Source organism: Astatotilapia calliptera, chromosome 2 (assembly GCF_964374335.1).
Source record: "Astatotilapia calliptera chromosome 2, fAstCal68.1, whole genome shotgun sequence".
NCBI lineage: Eukaryota > Metazoa > Chordata > Actinopteri > Cichliformes > Cichlidae > Astatotilapia > Astatotilapia calliptera.
Window position 1 is genome coordinate 26121628 of NC_137423.1, and position 19749 is coordinate 26141376.

The window sequence follows — 19749 nt, forward strand, 5'->3', positions numbered from 1 at the left end:
GTTTTTATTGAAGTCACAGCAAGCAACTAAAAATAAGAGTTCATGTCCCTGTGTAAACAGAACAAATTAAAAGAACATAATGAGTTCTTTCTTTGGAATAAAAAAAGTTCTAACTAGAAAAGAAAAAGATTATAATGTGATATACAATAAAAGCATTTATGACATGTTTACTTCATTTCATAAGATTAGTTCTTTTATTAACCTTGTGGAGCTGCTTACAGTTTGTGATAAAGAATTGAGCTTAGTGTGTATTAAACAGTGTTTATATTAAATTTATGGGGGTGAGGGTGGCGGTCTTACTGGGACACTCGCTGAAACTGAGCAATCATTACTTCCTCCTGTGTTTTTCCTGCTGTGACAAGTCAAAATAGATGCATTGAAAAATGTCCATTGATTAGCAGTACATGATGATGAATTAAGATATTTTCCATGGATCTTTCCTCTTTCCAATTCATATTGTTTTGGGGTTTTTTCTTTATTTGCAGAACTACATTTTGGTGATCAATCTCAGGAAGCCACTTTATTAGCTACACCTTTCTAGTACCGAGCTGGACCCAGAACAGCTCAGCACTTTGCAAAATGCTATATTGACATGACAGCATCACACAGTTGCAGATTTGTGGGCTGCACATCTGACAGCTGCACATGTGAATCTCCTGTTTCACTGCATCCAAAAGGACCTTGAAATCTTACGTGAACTCATTGTCGCGTTCATGAAACTAGTTTGAGGTAATAAACGATGCTCTGTTGGTACTAAGGGGCTCAAAGTTTGCTAAGAAAATATCTCTTACATTGTTACACCTTGAACAGTAAACCACTGACACGAGGCAGGATGCATCAGCTAAATCTGACTCTAAGGTCCAAATGTTGCACCAAGACCAAGATCCGTTCAGGCAACATTATTCCAGTCTTCTTTTGTCTAATTTTGGTGAGCTCGTGTGAATTTTGGTCACATTTACCTGTTCTTAGCTGACAGCAGTGGAATCCAGTGTGGTCTTAAGCTGCTGTAGCCCATCAGCTTCAAGGCTTCACATGTATTACATTAAGAGATTGCCTACTTCATACCTTGGTTGTAACAAGTAGCAATCAGAGTTACTGTTATCTTCCTATTAACTCCTCGAGTCATTCTCCTCTGATCTGTACTGAGTTGCATTTGAATTAAACAAGTGTACCTAATAAAGTGGCCACATGTCTTAGCCTAATCTCTGACACTGTACTAGCTGTTCTAGCCTCAACTCTTGGTTAATACTTGAAAATCGCAGGACTCTGAAAGCAGGCGGCTTGTTCCGACATATTTATTTGGACAACAAATATTCATCCAAGCCCTTCATTTTGAGGATTCATACATAACTGTGCTTCAATAAGCCCGAGCAAAGATATGATCCTCGGAAACTCAGTAATAACAGGTCTCTCATCCATTTCTGGTTCATAGAAATTCATATCTTTTCCATGGTCTGTCAAACATTAAGTGTAAATTCCGACTGCAGATTTCTGACTGTCGAATGTTTCTACTTTTATAATACACCGCAGCTGCACTACAAATATAATAAAGTGCACGGCCAATTTTCATTTCCAGTCCATCCCTGATGTCATCTGTCTCATCTATTCCGGTCGTTGTTATGCTTGGCTTTCCCCCTTCCCTTCTCTTTTGAAGCACTGAAATTGAATTGGGCTCAATGTGTCATAATTGCCAAACTGCTGAGCTTTACATACCTCCAGTTTAGTGGCAGACGTACTGTCCAATACACATGTAAAGGAGCCAGCACACACAACAGCAGAACACAAATTGAAAACTGCAAATGTATCCTCTCAAGTCGATTACTCCATAGCAACACTCTAAAAATGTTTTGACGCTTTTTATTGTGTTTCTTTGGGTTATAGCTATAAATACATTTAAAATCAGCCGTAAACAAAAATCAGCCATAAAGTAACTGAAGCAGCTTATTGTACAGCCTATTTACATTTTTAATCTCCTTTCATCAGGGGATTCCCTCTTACTCATGCTGACACACATAGCAAAAATAGCAGCATTAAAATCATGTAGGAAATAAATAATCTGTCAGAAAGCCAAATTCACACAGTCCTCAGGCAAAATAACTAATAAGGAGATGGCATAGGAAAATTGCATGCATTGTTTATGCTTTTTCTTTTTTTTCACCCAGAGACATTTTTATCACAACAAATGAAAACATATACGAACATAAACAGCTGCTGAAATTTTACAGGGAAGCTGGGGTGTATATGTGCTTGTTATCGTGACATGACAGATTTGAACTTGGCTGTCATTTCAAAAAAAATCAAGCATATATAAGCAAAAAGTATTACTGAAGTAACTGTCAAGCAGATTTTAAAGTAAAACACAGAGGCTGGAGATGTGTCAGTGATGCCTAACACTGGCTAAGAGATCCAGATGTGTGAGAATTCAAGGGCTAGAGCATACAGCATGCGATCCATCAGCTTACTGGGACGTGGTTAAGACATTTTTCACACCAAGTTATATTGCTGTACACAAACTCATGGGATTTTGTTGTTAATCTGACTTCAATGTGTGTGTTGCAGCAGTTTGGAGCTTCTGGTTTTTATTGGTGGGTCTGGTCATTTCTGGATGAGTTTAGCAGCACAGCTAAGAAAACTCTCTGTAATGCATCTTATACTAATCAGGTCTGCTGTGCTTCATATTTTCACTGAATGAGAATAAAGTCAAGTGACTTTGCCAACAAACAAGATGAATTTTTGGCTCTGTTGGTTTTGTTACGAGTTATATAAAGGGTTGACCCACAAACTTGACCCAATGTGAAAAGCAAGTAATGATTCTGGCTTGATTTAATGTTATTGTGTTGTTTAAGTATCATCGTTACACAAGCGCCACGCTCAGATTCAGATTAAGTACCTGCAGTAAATGGGTCCTTGTTGGCTTGCCTTGTGACTGGGAGTCACTGGAAGTGCAGCAGAACACTGCAAAGCACATCAATGTATCTAAGAACACAGTTTAATATCTCTACACTCTAATTGGAATTTATGGCACACTTACAAAATGTAAAATTTTAAACATTTGGAAACACAGCCTACTCCCTCTACACACATATGTGATCACTGCAGATCATATATAGGTCTGTGTATGTTAGAGACAAGGAAAATACTTAGTGTAGCTCAGTCTATATCAAATTTGAAGGTCATTTAGCAAGGGCCAGTCCCTTTTTATATCATTTACAAAGAGGCGATCCTAAAATTTAATTGAAGGACATAATGGGAAATAGCAGTGTAGAAGGTGCTACAGCTCCCCCTGGTGAATCACAAAGGACCTGCATATCCGTCAACTGAAAAATTAATAATTAAAAACAACTTTTAAATTTTATCAGTTTCTTTTCAAATTATATACATTTTAAAAAATCATAAATAGTTGATTTCATAGTTGTTTAGGTTCAGTCTATTTAAAGCAAATTAAATAAGTACATAAATGTAGCTTAAGTGAAGCTAATGTGGAAGTACCTTACTTGCATTCTTTTTAGTGGCCACCAGGGGGTAACATGTGTGGTTGCAAAAATCTTTGGTCCAATCCGGTTGTTCAGTCTGACGTCACTAGCCGTGTCTGGACCTAAACTCCGCTGCAGGTCCATATATCAAACGATCACTATGGCATTACTGAGAGTTGAAAAACTGTCTAAAGTCTTTCATCTTTAATAAAATGATCAGCGTTCTGCTCTACCAGGTGTAACAATTGAGTTTAACATCCAGGCATCCATGAAAACGGAACTTATGACATTTAACGGAGTTAGAAGTTAGCAGGGAGTTAGCTCGCTAGCTTATATCTAAATACAATATAGCATGTCCTGACTGCGGGGTTTTGGAAACAAATTAAAACGTACAGCTTTCTTATCACTTCCAACATAAATGAAGACAGAAAACTAAACAGCAGTGACGTTTGTAGGGTAACTGAAGTTTGGCTAGCTGGTATATAATGATGTGCTACGTGACCGCTAGCGACACAGCTATGTTAGCATAATATAAACAAGATAACTTTTTTTCCACTCGATAAAAGTTAACGTGAGTGTTTTCGGTGGTCAGGAACAAATGTAATCGCATGAAAGGATGCTGTAAAAGGACCAAACTTCAGCCAGGAGAACAACTGAGATAATCCATCCACAATACGAGGTTAGTCATTCATATACTGCTGCATGGGCTGGGCTGTAGTTACATCCTTAAAAACTGAGCTTAAATAAATGATTAGCGGTAATAAAAGCCGAGGGAGGTCAACAGTGATCACTGACTGTTTTAGGAGCTTTTTGAGATAAATTAGAAGAAAATACAAAACATTAAACATGTTAACCTCAGAGCTGGACCACATCAGTCCAGCTCTGAGGTCTTTACACTGGCTGCCTGTCCGTCAGAGGATAGACTTTAAAGTTCTGATGCTGGCCTATAAAGCTCTGAATGGTTTAGGACCAAAATACATCAATGACCTCCTGACCCAGTATGAACCATCCAGATCCCTCAGGTCATCTGGATCCGGTCTTTTATCAGTTCCCAGAGTCAGAACCAGACACGGAGAAGCTGCATTCAGCTTTTATGCTCCTTATATCTGGAACAAACTCCCAGAAAGCCTCAGATCAGCTGAAACACTCAGTTTATTTAAATCCAGGTTGAAGACTCACCTGTTCTCAGCTGCATTTGAATAAAGCACCAAATCCACACTTTAAGCTTAAATTTCAAAACTTACATTTAACTACTGATTTTATCTACTGTTCTGATTTTATCTGTTTTGATTTTATATACTGTTGTTTGTTTGTTTGTTAATTAGTTAGTTTATTTGCTTGTTTTAATCAATTTTAAATCCTGCTTTTTATTTGTTCTTGTTTCTAATGTCTCTGTAAAGCACTTTGAATCACCTTGTTGTTGAATTGTGCTATACAAATAAACTTGCCTTGCCTTGCCTTGCCTTAACAACAGCGCTGCCCAGGTTGCCTAGCAACCATGATACTATCAGCTAGAAATGTTTCATACAGCATTGTGTGACAGAAAGGAAGGAAAAAATCTTTTGTTCATTTGTTTGTTTGTTTCTACATAGGAAATAGGTCAGCTATTGAGCGGCGTATATTTTAAAGTAAAGGCTTTAAGTTAGTACAAACGTCACTAATGTCACATAACTTTGCCGACATGTGGGCAACAGTAATGTTTTAATGTTCTTCCTTATTAAACATTTGCACATAAATAAGTGACATAATATTCAGTACTTAAAGTTTACTCTTCGGGCGCCCCTCATCCGCCGTTTTTTTTTTCGGCAAAATTATCCACACCCACTGCCGCGCTATGCATTCTGGGATATGTTGGGCCACGAAGTCTACACCGCCACATCCTTAAAATTCAGGGAAATGAAGGATGCATTTGAGGGCCGCATTTCGAGCAGCCTTTGAATTGGGACAGCCTTCGTCGCATCGCTGTGACGTAATCGGCCTTAAAATGCGGCCTTTCAGGCTGCAGACCCTGAATTGGGATACAGCCTGTGTGTGATGTGTGAGGTACCAAAATAACACCTATATGAGACACATGTTTAGCTTCTAATGTAGAGATTCTGCAACTGGCTTTGGGCTGTGCAGGGCTCTCTGCCTTCCGGAAGATGATTGAATAAAGAATTATAAACGTTTTGACCACTCCTGAGTCGAGTTTTCTCTGTTCTATCATGGGGATAAAAGAACTGGATTTAATACAGGAAGGAGAATTATTCAAGGTATGCTTAGCAGATAACAACTTGTAATTGGCAAATTGTCAGCCAAGGAGTGCCAGGCCTCATGGTCAGATCTTCCCCTCAATCATTACAATCATTACAACTTGCAAAACAGATGATCGCCAGTGTTAATTTTGCTCACCAACAATTTTCAACACTGACCTTTTTGTTTTTGATGAAAATAAGACCATAACAAAATTAAAAGTAATGCACAATAAGAAAAACTATGATGAGATAAACTGGTGAACAGGTAAAAAAAATGAGAGATGAGATCCAAGAAGAACTAATTAATATGTGTAGAAAGGTGATGATGTAATGTAATGTAATGTGTAATATACAGTATGAAATTCTAACTCTAATATGGAGATTATTACTATTATTATTGGAAAAAACAAATATAAATAAAAATTTATCATGTACTACTAGAGATATCTTAGTCTGGGACAATGTGACAGAACAACCAATGAGGAAAGCCAACAATATCATGTGAAGATGCTAATATGGCAAAAGTTCTTCCCTGATTAAAAACACAAGAATACACACATATCCAAACCAAAAAAAAAAATGAAAAAAAAGAGGCACCGAACTTTTATTGCACCATGAAATCTGCAACATTCAGAGAGCAATAAGACAGTAAAGACACAATAAAGAAGCCATAGAATGAATGCGAATTATACCATGATGAAACTACATACACTGTATATATAAGCACTTCTAATTTGTCTGACTTCCAAAAACAGGTGTGCTCAAAATGTTTGAGTTTTCACTGTGTAATAAATAGACTATGTTGAGTCTGTTCTTTTCACTGTGCTCTGATAAAATAAAGTAGATCTGCAGTTTTTGAGTGAAGAGAAAAAAAGAAAGAAAAAGCAAACAATGATCACTGCAACAGCATCTCTGTCAAAGCTTTCAGATATTTTTTAAGTTGACGAGATGGCTAAACATGGTTATTAGACCCATGCTGAGAGTGAGGATTTAAGCGCTTGGGAGCCCAGAGCAACCAACACACATGAATTCATGTACTCTGGATGTGGTATTATTCCTTTGCCTCTTTGCAGCCAGCCACCTGTTCCTTTGTTTACTTGCCAAACTCTTCATACATTGAAAAATCTTTGGAGACAAGAGGGCTTGTATTACACCAGACATGATACTCTAGCTGGTGCCTGATGAAAATCAATCCGCAGCCAGAATATTGCACCAAAGAGTCGAGGAAAGCAAACAAATACTAATTTCCATAATTAATCAAGTGCACATAAAAATTGCTTCACTTTTTTTCCATGTAGACAAAGATAAGCTAGTGGTTGTTGCAGAATTTCAACTCTGGCTTGTACAACAACAACAACGACTGTTATTGTGGTTTAATGAAATTGAGTGTTTATCTTCTTCTAGACTATATTTACATTCATTTATTATAAATGTTTAGTTGGAATTCTAATTAATTGTTATTAGTGTAGTTTTTATAGATTACGCTCCTTTCGGTTCTCGTCAGGATTGTTCTGTTGTATTTGGTTTCATTTCAAACTTGTCACAGTTATTACTCCCTCATCATCTTTTTTTCCTGGCGTTTCATTCAGTTTTCACCTGTCGTGCCCGTGTGGCTTTTGGCACTGAATAGTTGGACTGTAATTTTCTGCCAGGCATGCATCAACACATCTCCATCTTTAGCTTTCCAACAATTGAGTCTCATGAATGGTGTGCTGGAGAGTACCTCGCAAGAAAACAGCAGCAACACAAGCAGGAGAAGGCCCAAATCTTGTCAGCTTTGAGTGGGTCTTCCTGTTTTTCTTTAGCCTGCTTGGCTCAAACATCATAAAAGCATTCAGCTTTTAGAGGAATACAACTGTATAACATGTCAACAGACTAGACTAGACTCTAGTTGTCTTGACATTGCTTCCTTTTATATGATCTTGACCGTGCAGAACAGCAAGAAAAGGTATTGCAGTACAATAACAAGTGAGCCAACACAAATAAAAACAATGATTCATCTGAAAGTAGGGAAAAAATATGGAACTCAGATGGCTAAAGTGCAGGAGAAACATCAAACTCAAGGCAAGTCAAACTGGTAGGACTGGACATGGGCAGGACTTGGACAAGGGTAGGAGACAAACAACCAGTCTATATAAGAATCAGTCCATTTACCATTTTATCATTTACCCCTCTGGTGGCTGAATGTGTAGAGAAAGTGAAAATCCTTCATGACTCATGCCGCAGTTAAAGGGAAGAGGAGACCCTTCAGAGGTTGTCAGGACAATGTTGACACAGTGCACTGAAATCAGTGCACCATACTGTAAGACCAACCTGAGCACAGCCTGGAATTTCCTCAAGAAAGTGCATGACTCAGGGTGCCATACAAGGATGCTTGTGTGGGGCACTGAGTCACTGATACTATACTAGGAATTATACAGCTCAGTGTGGCTGTGGAAAGCAACACAGGACGCCAGCTTCAAGGTCATTGCACAAGTCACCGTCAAATGTAGCATTTACCAAGGTGTTTTATGTAGGCTTGACTCCCTCAGCTAACTTATTACAAAGAACAGATACAGATAGAACTAGTGCAGCCTGAAACTCTATGAGCAATGAAAAGAGGGAGGTCACCAGTTTGAGTGTCAAAGCCATGATTCAAGATGAAATTGTGACAATCTATGAATTTACCAGCAACATGCAACCTCACAGGGTGAACTGCTTTAAGTGTACTTCAGATAGATGAATACAGATGATCAGGAAGAAGAGGAAATATCATACAAGACCAAGTCCAAAATGGTAAGCTACTTCCAATAATGGAAGTAGGTGGCATGAAGTTCCAGTACCAGGGGTGTAATTTCCAGGGGGGTTAGGGGGGTTATGACCCCCCCAAATAATCAGGCCCAACCAATATAAACCCATCGATATAAAATTATGAATTATCTTGCATAAATAGGCTGTTGATTTTATTTACTCATTTTAGGTATTACCAGCGAAAGTTGCATGTTTAATCATCTGGGAATTCACCCAGATTTATTTATTTTTTAGACAGAGATCTTGACCCCACGAATGTTCAGCACAAAGTTACGCCGATGGGCAGTACAGCACATGTAGCATGTTGCAAGATGCAATTTCTGACAGCATAAACTTAGAGAAACAGCCGAGCAGTTGGGATAGTCTACATCAGGGGGGGGGCAACCCTGGGCACGCGTGCCACAGTTGGCACGCGAAGGGTTAAGTGTTAGCACGACCATAGCTGAGAGGGGACGCAGTTTGTCCCGGACTTCAGCTAGAATGGAAAAAGACACAAAGGTGGAGTTATTCTGTTACACTGCACAGCTGCCTCTTCTCTCATTCTCTCCCCTCTCTCTCCTGTTGCTATTTCAATCATGAAACTGATCAATCATAAGCTGATCGGCTTTTCTCTCTTGTTTGTTTATCGCCCACTTTGTGCCAGAAAGAGGAAACCGCCGGATGTCGCTGTCAACAACAGCAGCACGTTTAACGTTGATCAGCTGTTGTTAGAATTTATTTAATATTTCTTTCTAGTAGCTGATGTTTGCTGGAGCCACAGCTGTAAAACCTGCTGGTCATGATATCAGTTTGGATATCTGGTGAGAGGGAAACATGCAGATGAAACCAGGAGATGTTCTTACTGAATCATCAGAGCTGAACAGGTGATGGAGAAACAGGTTTACCTTTTAGGTGACATGAATGAGTTGAAGGGTTGGGTTGAATATTAACAAACATGCCATATTGGCCCAGTTTATTTCTCTTATCATTGTTGTGAGGAGACCATAAATAGCATTTGTATTTTCTGTTGTACAGTTCATTTGCTGTTGTGGAGTTCTTGTTATGGATAAAAAGTGTCTTTTTTGTTTAATAACAGCTGATAACTATTCACTGATAGCTGCCAACATCTGTGAACAAATATAATTCTATAAAGTGGTTCTATATATTGTGTAACTGTTCATATAGAGTGTTATTAAATTTATTGCTAATGCAATCATATGGCACACTGACTTCTGAGGAAATCTTAAATGGCACTCGTAATCAGAAAGGTTGCTGACCCCTGGTCTACAGGTCTATCTGTGCCACCAAATTCCAGTCGGAGAAACCTTAGAAAGCTGTTGCGAACACCAGGGTTAAGATCCTGTGGGACTTCAAGTTCCAGACAGACAAGCAGCAGCTTATACCAGCCAACCAGAAAGTGCTTACATTAGTCTCTTCTATATATTGAAGACTTTGTTGAAGACTGTGTTAGTACTGATGTCACTGTGCGGCGATGTTATCATCTTGTACAGAATTTCCTGCCTGATATGATTGTTTTCAAGAAGAAAAGCAGCAACAGTCTATGTGAGGAGAAAACGTGCCATAGAAAAACCAGTATGTAACATTACTAAAATAAGCCCTATATGCCCATTTATGGTGGATTTAATTAGTGTAAGATCTGTGGCACCTTGGATTTTTTTTAATGTTCTTGACACACAGGGCTCTTTTACAGCCCTGTGGGAAAAGACCTACACTTTTTCTTTAGGCAACAGCAGTTTGATCTTCTCCTGAGTGTCACTAACATATCACAATAGCCTCGCACAATCCCTAACTTCAAAAATTCAAGTCTTTCGCGCTGTCTAATTTGATCATTAGGGATTATTCATGTTTGTAGTCAGGTTTGCTTGAATTCTCTTTAAACTGTGGCGTAGGTGTACGGATGTGACTCTTGAGTAATAGGGGTGTAGAACAAGTTTAAATCATGAACATAAACAAACTAAAAGCAGTGCTGAGTTGCAAAAGCCTGACAAATGCTCACTGTGGATGGCACCATTTGCATGAATTCAGTGCAGAGAAGACGTGCTGATAGAATTTCAGAAAGTCCCGGGAAAATTGTTCTGTACATCCTTGACTTATATTTGGACCCAGGCAATCAATAGGAACAGAATTATGAGGCACTGAAGCGAGTGATTTTAATCTGGGACTAAATATCCAGTAGTGGATTAGTTTCAGACAATTTCATACCTCCAGAGCTCTTCATGAAATATGGATAAGGCAGAAGAGAGAGAGGGGGGATTATGAAAAATAAAGGCATTTTCCCAAACCTCCTCCTTCGATGGAAGCCAGATGAAAAGTTTTGCAGATGGGCAGCTGGAGGATTCAAGCCACTTTGCATAGCAGATGCCAAAACTCCCACAGCCTTGGTCTGGGCACCAGTTTAATTAGAAAGACCCCCTAGTAAGATACCTTTCAGCACTGACAGCGGTGTTCCTAAACATGCCCACATTTTTTCTCACAGTGAGAAGTCGTATGGTCAATATTACTGATGAGCATGGGTTGCACACACAAAGAAAAAGATTGATGCAAAAATGGGTCATTTACATAGATTGTTGTAGGCAAGTTTGATCCCTTTACATATTCTAATTATTCCTGTGCATACTATGTGACTATACATTCTGCAAGTCAAGTGAAGTTTGTCCTCCAAAGGTAATTTTAACTAGAATGCAAATGTAAATCCATCTTTATATTGGACTATAATCCAGTGTAAGTACTGAGTGTCTATGGGTCACAGCCTCAAATGGAGAGGAGATGGCTAGTTTCATAACGACAGCTGAACTGAGGGTCTTCATTAAGGCCCAGTATAAGGTAAATAAACTAGTCTGTTAGAATTAAACAGACCATGCAAAAACTAAACCAGCTGGCAAAAGTACAGACATTCTGCACTTAAGCAGAAGTACAAACACTACTGTTAAAACATACTCCAGTAAAGTTGAAGCACTGATTCAACTTATTTACTCAAGTAAAAGTAAAAAAGTACAGACTCTGAAATCTACTCAAGTAAGAAAGTGAAAAGTAGCTCTTTGGAGGAGGTTTCTATTTTTGTGCAACACTAACTGACCTTTGTTCTATATTAAGATAATGATTAAATAATATCAGTAGATGGGAATACAAACTTTAGTCTAACTTTTTAAAATTCTAATTGTGTTCAGCTTGAATCTGAAGAAAAAGAAGGAAAATCAAACTGGGTTAAAGTGGGATTCAGAAGGTGGGGGAACCCTAAAATTGGTTGTAATGGCTCGGTGCGGGGAAAAGAATCATAACTCAGTTCAATAATTTCTATCGAGAGCTCCAGTAGATTTTCTTAGTGTACAGGCTGTGATCAGCTGCCCTGCTGCATTTTGTGGATGCACACAACTGAATTCAACCAGATGTCAGCAGTTGTTTCATGAGTACCCTGGCTGATTTCCATCCTCTACACTGACAGTGCACTGTTTATGCTGTCTGTTTTCTAGATGGTATAAAGTTGGTATGAAGGTGGAATTCAGTCAATGGATCTAAGCATCATCAGCTAAACGTGATATAACCTAACTGTGGCCATGAAACCGTGGCCATGAAAGCACAGCCACTGTGCACCAATCACACACACTGTTCTTTACTTTAAATTCATCACAGCACAGCAAACTAACCTGTTTCATTCAAATTTTAAATAACACCATTAGCCCTCCTCAGTTTACAGCATGTTTTACAAAATTAAAAAAAATATGTGTCAAGAACCGAAGTTCAACACACAAGCTGGACCCAGGAGCAGAACACACACACAGCGGTACGAGAGAAAAAATAAACTTTATTATAACTGAGAGTGTCCCGGGAGAGTAGAAGGGAGAAAACGCACGGAACCAGAGAAACCGAGGGACCGGGAGAAGAATCGCGCAGGAAACGCCGAGAGCGGGACCGTGGGAGGCTGAAACAGAAAAAGAAAAAAGGATTATTGGGGTGCGGGTAAACCGGCAGCATACGAGGGGAGGTAGTGTACGCGTCTTACGATGATAGCGGGGCCAAGGGAACCGGAGGGAGGGGTGAGGGTCCGTGGGGAGAAGCTCCAGAAAGGGCGAGGCGGCTGGGGTTGATCGTGATCTAAATTCTGGACAGGCAGGTGGACAGGCTGGTGACTCAAAACACGCCGAGCAGTGATCTGGGTATACAAGGCAGAGTTAGTACTAGTTCACACGGATAGGATTGCCTAAGGACTTTCCCGTAGGTGTGCGTTACCGCTGAAGGACGATTACGGACTGGCGTGGAGCAGCAGGCTGGGCAGGATTAAATGGTCCACCTGGTGATCGCCTGGGATGGGATGCAGGTGTGGAGTCAGCGGCCACGCCCACGGGAGTGGGCATCCCATCAGCACCTCAGACGCCGGGCCGCGGACCATGACAATATGTGTACAGATTGAATATCTGATTTAAAAACAACTTACATGTAAGCTTTAAATCTGCACTCTACTAAATCCTACTGAGAAGTCCTTACCTTTCAATCTAACCCAGGGGTATCAAACTCCAGTCCTCCAGGGTCGGTGACCTGAAACTTTTCCTTGTGTCCCTGTTGCAACACACCTGAATACAATTAGTAGGTCATTAGCAAGAGTATAGAACTTGACTGCAGTGGTGGCAGCTCCTAACCCTACTCAAGTAAATTAAAGTAAATGATTGGGAAAATGTACTTCTAAAAGTACTTTTACTTCACCATGTTAATTCACTCATGAGCTGCTATAACATGAATCAAATGGCTGAAATGCCACCTCAGCATGCAGTCAAGTTCTATACTCTTGCTAATGACCTACTAATTGTATTCAGGTGTGTTGCAACAGGGACACATGAAAAAGTTTTAGGTAACCGTCCCTCGAGGACTGGAGTTTGAGACCCCTGATCTATACCCTCTTCCTCTCCTGTCCTGTCTTTCTTATCTTTCTCCATCTGTGGGTGAAGCTAGCTCTCTTTCATTTTCTCCCTGTGAAATTCAGCAGCTGGACCTTTTTCTAGCAAGACACTGTAAGACAAACTGCACATAAACAGTTTGTGTGTTTGCTGATGTTTGTTGAGCTCAATGAAATGCTGCATTTGAAATTACCAGACACTTAAAAAAAAGTCACTTTCTTTATGCTCACTCCTAAAGTAACTTATGGACACTGGTGTTGTGGCAAAAAACCACCATCCCACTTTTAACCCCTGACTTCGGCACAAATCATCTCTTTTTATGTGACATCCTCTGGTGATTAATACGGGAACAGCCCTCCTTTGTGTGTTTAGGCTCAAATAGGTTTGATGTGGCTTGCAGTGACGAAATAATAATTCAAATATGTTAAAGCAAGTGTAACAAGTCTGTTTTGAAAATGTAAGAAGTAGAAAGTACAGATATGTATTTAAAAATGCAGGGAGTAAAGGTACAAAGTAGTCAGGAAAAAGATTTTTTTCTTTTTTACATCGTTATCATATGTTAAGCTTTTGTAGTCACAATACCACAAACCATCTTTGTCATTTTGGATGCGTGACAATCACGGTGACAGTGTAGAATCAACAGAATAGGCTCTAGTCACAAAAGCCTTGAGACTGGTGTGCAATCATCTGGCAACCACTGGTCGTAAGGGGATAAATGCATATCCCCGACAGCTGTGAATGACTCCTGGAGATTTATGACAGGTGGTATGAAGACTATTGTTAAAGTTCCAGTCAAAGAGGCAGTGATTCCCAGGCAAGCACCTGTTGTTAAAGAAAAACATGTATGCCACAACTTTGGCTGCAAGCATATTGCTGCAGTTTCTCCTTCAGCTTCTCGCTGAGCTGCAGGGAAATGATAAAAAGTCTGACACAAACCAGATGTGGAGAAGGTTTGCCTTCAAAGTAAAAGACATACCTTTTGAAGCATGTAGGCTGCAGTGCTGAGGCGCAACTTTTACTTTGAAGTTGAACTCTCTCCATTTTTTAATTTTAAACTTTAGTTGGAACTTTGTATTATTGGGTTTCACATTATTTTCTATAAGCAACATGGGCATTAAAAGACAAACATATGCAACGTGAAGCAAAGGAATATGTAGTGTTTTGTAAGAAAGTAAATACATAAATGTATGAAAACCACACACATGAACAAACATTGTATTTTTTTCCACAAATCAAGAGTGTTGAAAATTCAGTTCATGAGATCTGTTTGTTTAATGCTGAATAAGAAGGTAATGCTTTTATATGTGTAACCTTTGACATATTGTTCATTACTGGAGTAACTGAGATCGTCTTTATTTCTGACTTGGGTTGCACTTTTTCAAGATTTACAACAGCTGGGCTAGTAGTTAGCGAGTATTTGCAAGCAAACATGAAAAACTACAGTCAACTGTGACAAGAAACCAAAGCAATCACAAGGAGGTTTTGATGCTGCGCCTTCTTTGCAACTGATTTCACCCAGTGACTGCCAGCAACTGCCACTATTAAATTATCAGTGTACAAACGTGGACATTGAAGCACTATATGCATGTAAAATAAATATATCTTTGTGTTTCATGCTAAATTTTGTTTATCAAATGGGCCACATCGTCTATTTGCCAGATCATTTATTAGCAAAATGTAATTTGAAAAAGTGGCATCATTACAGCGCACACAGTGCAGTGTTACTGCACCTCTGCTTGTGTTATTTTTTTCTTCTTCTTTTGGTTGGCAATAATAGATTGTACTGGCTCTGAGCAGTTCCTGAAAAAACTTGCAAACCACCAGACTTGCAACAAAATCGAGAGTTTACATTGTATTTGTCAAATTAACATGCATTAAAGTATGCTATCGGAATTTCATGTTCTAAATGAAGAGATTTAGGGACCTGATAGGAGGTTGGGCAAGAATACTAATAGAATAACATTACGGAATAATAATATTTACGAGGAAAAGTATTGGTAGCATCCCCTCTTTGGGTCTAGACAGTGCCAGTATGCTTCTGCAGAGTGAGCTGAGTTTACTTCCATACAGAAAACACATTTTTATGTTCACACGTGGCTGTTTAGTGGTGCAGTGTACATTTATATTACACATGTAAAACTCAACCTAAAGACCTTGGAGAACTTTATACAACTTTTTATCATAAAAATTACTAATGACACTTCACATACTTCATTAAATTCCAGCACCACAAGGTGTTGACATGCACAACCAAGCAGCGATCTACAGCACTGAAAATTGCAACCAGCACAAAGGTGCCAAAAGTGGTCACTTGAGACTGGCTCCAAAAGCAAGTCAGTTCCTTGAAACTTCCTTTTTAAAATGCCCCAAATTACACCATTATAACACATTTTTACAGCCTGGTACAAAAATACTGATTTGGCCTCTGTGGATAATTTCCCCCCTCATGACAACTCTACATGGGGTGATTTAAAGGAAAATAAAAAATAAAAAACGTATTCATTTGTACACAGGTGTCCCAACAGGAAACTAGAGCCTATCAGCTAGGCTTCACCTCCACTAATTGGAGTCACTGAACTGGATCTTTCCCCCACGTTTGTGCTGTCGGAGCCTTTTGGAGAATTTTTAATGCAACGATCTGACAAAATATTATAGCTTACTGCTTGGTACAGCAAAAAGTCCAAGAAGTTTGTGTCCAACTTTTGTTGAGGGACATTCTAGTGTTTCCTTAGTCTCTTACTTTGCAAGTAATTATCCGTTCTTTGTGTCTGTATGTTGAAACCCCACAGCTGTGGGCCAACCTGCTACTGTTACTTTAACATCTTGTCTTATGGTAATTTCTGCCTCTATAACGGCTAACAAAACCCTGATGTTGAGGCATAAAAATGTGCAGGAAATGTAAGAATTTAACTGTTTGGGCTCCATTAAAATAATAATGTAAGCAGGCTACTTTGCTATGTGCATTGTTGTTGGAAGGTTGCAACTTAAGTTACAGAGTTTCAAATGAACTTTGAAAGTTTTCTCCAGAAGTTAAAATGCCAGTGTGCTCTTACTCCAGCCGTCTCGTTAGCTGTAACCTTGGAGCCGTGATGAGGGGGAGGACTAGAAGGAGGCTGTCATAACACTGCATGAACTGGGCCTTTATTTCCTTTTTTATATGGCAGCGAACACTATGCACAACAACTTCTGTTACACTGAAACTTATCCATATCTAGACATTATATGATTTATTACAATAGCTTAATCACCACTGGCCTTATGCACTCCACAGTGGCTGCAGCTGCTTCTCACACCCTCTCACTTGTGGTGTGCCATTTTTTTTCGACTAGATGTACTTAAATTGATGCACACGTACAGAGAAACACACATACATATTACAAATTACTGTATTTACTAAAGGTTTTGTTCATTCCATATCTTTTCTCACTCTCTCAGCTGCCTCCTCTTTTCTATTTTTGCTGAACTGTTAGGAGAAAGTTTATTTTTGCAGAGTCTGTCGGCATCCCTTCATCTATTTAATCTAAACTGCTGGGTACCACTGCATTATATTACACACTGATTACACCCTGTCTGTTCATCTTTTTATTGTCGCAGAGGCTTCAAAGCACAGTGTGTTCTGTTAGAGCCCAAGTCACAAACCTATTAAAAATCCTATTATATCATTTCATATTACGAACACGAACAACTGTGTGACAAAGCTGAACTCCACGTGATCGTCAAACCCTGGAATTGATTCACAATAAGTTAATCTTAACCACACGTTTTCCCTGAATTATTGATTATTTGTCCTCGTGTTGTCATCTATTTGCGTTAGAATAATTTATGAAATTACACTGGGAAAACAATGTGACAACGTGTTATTATCTAACTCTTCAGCTCTCTTCCTGGCTCAGGACTGTATGGTAAGATTCCGATTGCAGCTTTCCTGATATGGATGCATTCAGTGCTTTCATAGTAATTTTGAATTATCGACTTAATCCTAATAAACAGACTATTTTCTTCATAATTGTTTCAGATAGTTCAAAAGAACGTGCTTTTGCAAAGATGTTTGAAACAAGGTTGTGCAATATCTCCTTAACGATTCTTTTGAGCTAAAGAAAAAATTTGAGATCAAACGGTGGAAAACAACAGTCACATAAAAGCACTTTTAATGAGTATTGTATGAGTATTATATATACATAGCTCACAGTTTCATAACTGTGCAGTACTGTGCAGAAGTCTTGAGACATTCATTTCTTAAAGTTTAAATGGGTGCAATGATTTATTGAAAAGTGCAGACCTAAATTAAAATGCGGTGTATAAGGCAAAAAGTTTGTGCATTTCTAATGAAATTTGTATTTGTACAGTATTTGTTGTGGCCATCTTTACAGTTCAGCACAACCTGTGCCATAGTCCTGTCAGGCTTGCTTTTATTCAACTGTCCTTCCTGTTCTCTTTCTCTTTCCCTCTCCCATCTTGGCTTTTGTCTTGTTCTCCCAGGTGGAGCGCTGGGCTGGCTTTTGCTCATCATCCTGCCTGCGGGCGGAGCCCTTCTGGGTTCTCGGGCTTCAGCCGTCACACCTGTTTTCCATCTGCTCATTCTCTTGCAGTATTTAAAGACCCGCTTGAGCCTCAATTCTTTGCCAGATTGTTGTTGCCACCCCCGTGGTGTGAAATGCCCTGTTCGAAAGGCGGCTGGGGCTTATTCTCTGGAACCTTCAAGCCCGCCAAAATAAATGCCAGCAATCACTCGACTGAACCCTGAAGCCGATCATCTCCTGCAAGAAAACGTTAACATTACTTGCCTCTTGCTTAAGTGCTTGCCCACTTTTCACTGCTCATCTTCTCGAGTTCTCTAAACTTTCTCTGCCTGCCTGCTCACTCCCCTCATTGCTGGGTAAAGAGAAAAACAGGCAACCACTTGCTAACTTTTACCTGTTATTAAACTCAAACTCTGAATTTTCTAGTTTCTGTAATAAAACTAGTTTCAGGGTCATGTGCCATGTTAAGTTATGGCATTACGGCAGTCTGAACTTCTTATATTTCATGGAGGTCCATTGTGCATTTTTTTTTTCATCATTGCAGGCTTTTACTGCACTGGCAGTGCCTTTGGAATCATTGTCACTATGAAAAATTAAGTTATTGTCAATCATAGACTTTCCAGATGGTGTTGTATGGTGAATCAAACCATTTTGTGTCTATAGTTCTACCAATTTCTGACAAGCTCCCCAGCAACACTGGCTGAAATTCCTGCTTTTTTCCTGCTTTTTAATAATTCAGTGAAAAGATGTAATTACTGGTGTCCTTGTCGGTTTGGACATTCCAGCGATAGGGATAGTAGCAGTAAGGAAAAGATGCATCAACATCTTTCAAGGTTTATGGCAATAGTTAAAGGAGCTACTATTTGCTTTTTGTGTTGCATGCATTAAGAGGACAGCAACCAAAATTATTTTTAAATCACAGTCTTAATATCACTGGGTGCCTGATTCCGTCAGACACAATCTGACGGAATCGGGCAAAAAGTGTCATGTGAGTTTCTGCACAACTGCTACCACACTGCCAGGATGATAATGTATTTTCCACATTACAACTTCTCTAAGAACTACACAAAGAACTGCACTGCTTTTCCTGCCTCTGTCCCTCTGCGCACAGCCTAGCATTAAAATCAGAAGTGAATGACATTCAAAGGATTACCAAACACAGAGATCTTAATGGTTGATTCAAAAACAGGCTGGGAGTGAAAATCTCCCAGATCTTCATCTAGCTTTGCTCCTTAGAGCGTGAGATTAGACAGTAATGCGATCCTTGAATGTGAACATGAAAATAAGTCACTCTGATACTTATCACCTAGAGACTGAAAATTTAAAAAAATAACACAAATATATATTTATTTACTAAAATACAAATCTGTGGCGTGCTAAACTATTGTATGAGCTATTGTTTCATATCTGCCTTTAATGTTTGTGTCTGAATGTAACAAGTCAATGGGCTTAACTGTTTGATGAAACAAAGGGTTTATCCTGCTCAGCAGCTGCCCTGCAGAAGTCTGTTTACTGCTGTCATTCAAAGTAATTAGCTTCATTTAACTAGAAATATATAATGAGTGATTATGAATAATGTGATCACAAGATGATCTAAAATAAAAGCTACCTTTGTGGAAAAGTTCAGAATCCAAATTCACCTTAAAATATCGATTAAAACAGATAATAATGCCTTGTATTAAAATAAAGGTTAATTCCGCAGATGAGAGGATTTGTGACTGGAGCCAAAACATTTAGTCTAAGCAACCTGCAGCCAAGTACTTGGAAATTTCTGTGTTGGCTTGACTATGCAATTACTATGGTTTATGTACAAATTATGCACAGGTGATTTACTTACTGCATA

The 19749-nt window shown here is 39.1% G+C and overlaps 1 protein-coding gene and 1 long non-coding RNA gene across 2 annotated transcripts in view; both read right to left on the reverse strand.

The window, feature by feature from the left end:
• Positions 1-13203, reverse strand: part of unc5a (unc-5 netrin receptor A) — a 187757-nt gene extending 174554 nt beyond the window's left edge. The window contains exon 1 of the mRNA XM_080306926.1: positions 12980-13203. The gene's annotated coding sequence lies outside the window, so the exon portion shown is untranslated. The remainder of the gene's footprint in view (positions 1-12979) is intronic.
• Positions 12280-12863, reverse strand: LOC145420506 (uncharacterized). Its single transcript, XR_013901830.1, has 3 exons — positions 12725-12863; positions 12498-12647; positions 12280-12416 (listed from the first exon to the last, which is right to left on the reverse strand). It is a non-coding gene; the product is annotated as an uncharacterized LOC145420506 (long non-coding RNA).
• Positions 13204-19749: the final 6546 nt, after the last annotated feature.